The 6,085-nt window shown below is 39.8% G+C and overlaps 1 protein-coding gene across 8 annotated transcripts in view; it reads left to right on the top strand.

Annotated features, from left to right (window-relative positions):
• Positions 1-6,085, top strand: part of TESK2 (testis associated actin remodelling kinase 2) — a 137,715-nt gene that overhangs the window by 102,268 nt on the left and 29,362 nt on the right. The window lies entirely within an intron of this gene.

Genomic DNA, 6,085 nt, shown 5'->3' with positions numbered 1-6,085 from the left:
AGTGCTTTTCATGACTCTGCTTATGTTCCAGTTTGGTTGGCTAATATCTGATTGGACAAAGCAAGTCACATGCCTGAATCCACACTGGGAGCATACTGCAAAGTTCTTTGTGTCAAAAAACATTGATTCAGTAAGGGGTGAAGAATTGGAACCTTTGTTGCAATATCTCATACCCTATAAACATCCCAGTTAGCACATTATAATTTGTCTTTTCTACTCTACTTGAGGGTAAAACTTGCTCTCATTTTAAAAATCATAACTACTAGTTATTAAGCACCCACTGTGGGCTGAGTGCTATGCTTGGTGCTTTATATATTAGCTATACTTCTCACAATTCTGTAGTTCTGTTTCTTCTGTTTTATAGATGAGACAACTAAGGCTTAGAGAAATTAAGTGACTTCCTCAAAGTAGGATGTGGATTTAGGTTCATCAGACCTCAAAGTCTGTACATGCTGTCCTTAATTCACTTATGTTTCCCCATAGTCCTGAGCACAGGTTCTTGTATGTGTAACACATATAGTATTTGTAGAATTCATTTCTGACTAACTTTGTATATTTTGTGTTATTTGGGAAAGCTGTTTTCTGGTTATTGGATATATTATAATGTATTTGGGTGCAAGTAACAGAAAATAGTTAAATGGCCTTAAACAACTAAAGGACTCATATAAACTGAAATTCTAGCAGCTTACTAGGTTAGAGCTTGGTTTAATTCAGCAGCTAAATAGATGTTATCCAGAGACCCCCCACCTCTCCCCATTTCTTTGTTCTATGCTTACATTGTCAGCTTCGTCCTAAGGTTGGCTCTCATTCATAATCAAAAAGTAGCTGCCACCAACTTACATGCTATTTTCTATTCCATACTCAGGTAGGAGGGATGTCAAAGGAGAGGAGAGAGAGATGGTTACAACAGATTACATGTCATCTCATAATGGTTTTTATGGTTTGTTTTTGTTTGGGGATATTTTTTGTTTTTTACTTTGTTAAGAAAAGCACAAGGAGGGAAATATCCTCATATCAAACAGTTTGGGGAACTTCTTTTTTGGGGGGGACCTCTTTGTGCAGAACCTCTTAGTGCCTAGAAGATTGGGAATTTGGTGGATGAGCGGGGTATAAGGTTGTGGGGTATGGGCCTCAAGTGACAATACTCTGGTCAAGGGAGTCAGCAAAAGAATTGATAGGACGTTTTGGGGTCTTTCTTGCCATTTCTGCCGTGGAAAAACTATTCTTTTTTCCACTGTGGCTATAAGAGCCATTTAGCTGTAAAAAGGGGGCTTCCCTGGTGGCTCAGTGATAAAGAATCTGCCTGCAATGCAGGAGATGTAGATTGAATCCCTGGGTTGGGAAGATCCTCTGGAATGGCAGCCCATTTCAGTATTCTTGCCTGGAGAGTCCCCTGGACAGAGGAGCCTGGCAGGATACAGTCTGTGGTGTCACAAAGAGTCGACACAACTGAAGCAACTGAACATGGCATGGCAGCTATAAACAGAGCAATTGCTTGGCCTCTTTAGCAAAGTCACCTCAGCCAGTCAGATACTTGGTACTGAAAGAAATGCTCTTTACTCATGAGGGGATGTTTAGCCCTGCAAGTGGCTGAAGAGAATTTTTAATTCACAAAGCCCTCATCCTCTTCTCACTCACCGTTTCTACCCCTTTCCCCACTTTCTTTATTAAAGAAGAGTTACTTTGGAAATTCCTTGTTTATGTGGGTTGATATGTATTGTTTCTGAGTCGGTTTCTGTCAGACCTCTAAGAAGCCTTTATATAATCAGAGAGCTTACAATGAAAGGAAACTCTGTGGGTTCAGTAACCAAACTCATGCATTATTTATACAAATGAGCAGCCAGACCCCGATTCCAGTTTCTTGGTGTGCTGTGATATTGCCATTGGTTTTGCCTACTGCTTTTCTTATTTTTGTGTGACCCAGTACAGAGTATTCTTCTGGTCTAACTTACCTTGAGCCAAATGCAAAGTTGTCTGGTGCCTGCCTTGAGTTAACTTTGGCAGCATAGCCATGCCCTCTATCTTTCAAGCATGTGGCTGCTTTTCTTGTCCCTGGTCTGCCTTTGTTTCAGTTTGATATGTTACTACACAAGTAATCTTCCTTAGGCATACTTTGATAATGTGATGATTCTGTTTAAAAACTTCTGTTTAGTATTCTAGACTTTCTCTAATCGGATTTCAGAATTCAAATTGCTCCCTTTTGTTAGGTGGGTCTTTTTGCTATCTTCTACATGTGCTAGCCTTAGATATGCCTTCCAGGACTTGGGACGCCCTTGTCTCTCTTCTCCCTTCCACTTTCCAAGTTATGTCAAATTCCGAGTTCTCTAGTGAGGGTCAGTCTCTTAAATAGGGTCTGTATAATGATACCCTGTGTGATTGGGTCCATAGTACATGTAGAAGCTTCATTAACTGCAGTGGAAAGAGCCAGCAGTCAAAAATAGTGTGAAATGCTACATCCAAGTCCTTGCACAATTAGAAATTCATTCCATTTATACATGTAAAAATAGCTAAAGCATTCCTATGAATACATGTTGGCGTCTTCTTTACTTCTGAAAAATGTAGCTTTTATTTAACTTTTGGTTTGGTCATTTAGTAATTTTTAAAATCTCTAAATAAATTGTGGTACATGTTTTCCGCCCTTATTTTTAGTAACTCCGTAAGACATTTGAGAAACAAGAATTTGAGGTTGGCAGCCTAACCTACAAATAATAGAAGAGTTCATTTAATTTACTTTTTTCTTAAAGAAGTTTCCCCCTGATTTGCTAGCATGCCTCTAGCTCATTTACTTATTAAAGAAAAAAATTTACTGGCTCCCACCATGTGTCTTGCAGTATTCCAGGTACTTGAAATATAGTGTAGTGTTAGTTGCTCAGTCGTGTCCAGCTCTTTGAGACCCCATGGACTATAGCCTGCCAGGCTCCTCTGTGCATGGGATTTCCGAGGCAAGAATACTGGAGTGGGTTGCCATTTCCTTCTCCAGAGGATCTTTCTGACCCAGGGATCAAACCCAGGTCTCCTGCATTGCAGGCAGATTCTTTACCATTTAAGCTACAGGGAAGACTGTAGAATATAATAATGGACAAATGATGATCTCTGCCCTCATGAAAATTACATTGTAATCATCAGGGGTGGGAGAGGAGTTAGACTAAACAAGAAACAAATTGTATATATGATGTTATGTGATCTGGGGTTTTGAATGTGTGGATAGAGAAGATATCACAGAAGAGATAAAAATTAAGGAGGTAGTGGAACTAGTTATGTGAATATCTGAGGAAAAAGTGTTCTAGGCAGTGGAAACAGCAAGTGTAAAGATATGGAGGGAGAAATGCCTGGTGCTGGGTGTGGTCAAAGAACTCCGAAGACGGTGATGTGGCTGCAGCAGAAGGAATAAAAAGAATAGTAGTAGACGGAAGTCAGAGAAGAAACATGGGCCAGAGCCCACAAAGTGCCTTACAGACCATTGTGAGAGTTTCCTCTTTTACTCAGGATGAATTGAGAAGTCTTTGGAGGTTTTTGAGTAGAATTACAACATGATATGACTTACCTTTTAACAGGATCACCCTGGCAACTGTGTGGTGAATAGACTGAAAAGGAGGCAAAGGTGAAAGCAGAAAGATTAGTTAAGAGAGACTGTTTCAACAGAGTCCATGAAATAAATAGAGACTATGCAAAAAAGGTGAGAGGCAGTGGTGACTTGGACCAGAGTGGTAGCAGTGAACCTCGTGATTTTAGATCTATTTTGAAAGTAGAGAAAACAAACTTTCCTGATGCAGTGGGTGAGGGAAGTAAAAAGATGAAATAATTCAAGGATAACTGAAGTTTTGGGCCTGAACATCTGAAAGATAGAGTTTCTGTTAATGGAGATGGGAAGACTTCAGGAGGTACAAGATGGAAGATAATCAAGAGGCCAGTTTTGAATAGATTGAGTTTGAGATATTTACTGAACATCGGAGTGGAGATAACTTCATAAAGCATCAGGATTTCAAGGAGTGCTCTGAATGATACCTTCCTTGTGCAGATCCTATTTATCAGCTTTTTCACTAGAAAACATTTTATTGATTTAGAAGGAGGCATTTTTCAACTGCTTGTATCACTTTCTGAGTGATAATAATGAAAATCATTAAGCTGTTTTTCTTATTATAAGAAAAATAATTTATTTTCTATTATTATTTCTGTTATTCTTCTTATAAGAAGAACATTAAGCTGTTCTTCTTATAAGTGTGCCATGACCTACTAAGCCTCTCCTTTGGGGTGGGGGGGATACATTAGCATACAATCCCATGGAATATGTGGTATTTTCCTATTTTACAGGTGAGAAATCTGAGGCTCAAAAAGAAGTTAATTTACCTGAGGTCTCTTAGCTAAGTGATCTTTCCTAGTGGCTCAGATTGTAAAGCGTCTGCCTACAATGCGGGAGACCCAGGTTCAATCCCTGGGTTGGGAAGATCTCCTGGAGAAGGAAATGGCAACCCACTCCACTATTCTTGCCTGGAAAATCCCATGGACGGAAGAGCCTGGTAGGCTACAGTCCATGGGCTCGCAAAGAGTTGGATACGACTGAGCAACTTTACTTTCACTTGCTTAGCTAAGTAGTGGAGCTGGGATTGAGTCAAGTTCTACCTGACTATAATCCCATTTACTCAACTTTAAGCTCCTTGATCCTGGCTATTTTGTTCACTGTTGAATCTCACGTAACTGGCATGCAATAAATATTTGTTGGGTGAATGGATAAATAGATGAATGAGTGGACACTGCTTCCCAACACTTGAACTTCCAGCCATTAAGCTGTTAGCCACAGACATCTGCCTCTTTCAGGGTTGTTTTGGGCAACTGACGAATCTTTTCAGTGATTGATAGTGATAGGACAAAGGATTTACAAAATGGTTCAGGAGATTTCTAGCTAATCTTTCTTTTAATCCTCTCCATGACTGTGAAACTAGTGTGGCATTTGAATTCATAGAGCCCCTTGTGAGTTTAGACTAAACCTGTTTCTAACAGAAATTTTGAAAAATGTTTTTCTTAATTTGATAGGTGGTATCATTCATCAGAGTTGGATCTGTGTTGACTCGAGAGCTTCTCCTACTTTGGATTCTGTAGCAAATAGGACGATGGTGGGAGGACGTACCTTTCACACATTCTTACTACTTCAGGGCATTTCAGCATTCCTACACTTGATACCTAATCACTCTACTCCGTGTTTCCTTGCTGTTTATGTTGGTCTTGTTATCACAGTCACCATTGCCTGCTTATATAGTAGGTTCTTAGGTCAGTGATTTCCAAAATGAATCATAAGCTTTTCTTTCTTCAACATGCTCATTTTAGTACACTTGACCTTCTCATAGTAATTGCTCGTGTCTATATCCTTTTCAACAAATAAGGAGACACTGTGTCAAGGGCTAGTTTAGATGAACTTCCAAGAGGAGAAGCTGCTCTGTGAAGGTGGCAGAACAATTGTCTAAAGCCTTCTGAAGTACTTGGCACAAATAGCTCCTTAATAAATGTTTATTAAATTAATTAATAACTTGTAAAAGTATTAGTATAATGCTTAGCTTTTCTAAAACTAGAGTTCTTGTTCCCTTCCTCCTTGACCTCTCGCATTTTTTACATCTTATCAATCATCATGTCCTGACCATTTTGCCTCCTTTCTATCTTGAATCCATTCACCTCAGGCGAGTTCCTTCTGCTATCATCATCTTTTGCCACAACCTTCTAAACTAGTCTCCCTATCAGTCTTGTTCCTTGCCTTGCATCCATATTGTCCGTATTGCCAGCCAGAGTTCCTGTTAAAATACAAATCTATTTTTTAACAATCTGAGCAATTTTTAAGTGTACAGTTCAATAGTTAGTATTCAGTTCAGTTCAGTTCAGTCGCTCAGTCATGTCCGACTCTTTGTGACCCCATGAATCGCAACACGCCAGGCCTCCCTGTCCATCACCAACTCCTGGAGTTTACTCAAACTCATGTCCATTGAGTCGGTGATGCCATCCAGCCATCTCATCCTCTGTTGTCCCCTTCTCCTCCTGCCCCCAATCCCTCCCAGCATCAGAGTCTTTTCCAATGAGTCAGTTCTTTGCATGAGGTGGC

This window comes from Bos grunniens, chromosome 3 (genome assembly GCF_055505025.1).
Source record: "Bos grunniens cultivar Pamir isolate PY7600 chromosome 3, Bosgru_T2T1.0, whole genome shotgun sequence".
NCBI lineage: Eukaryota > Metazoa > Chordata > Mammalia > Artiodactyla > Bovidae > Bos > Bos grunniens.
Note: the sequence above shows the minus strand (reverse complement) of the source record. Positions and strands in the feature narration are given on the sequence as shown.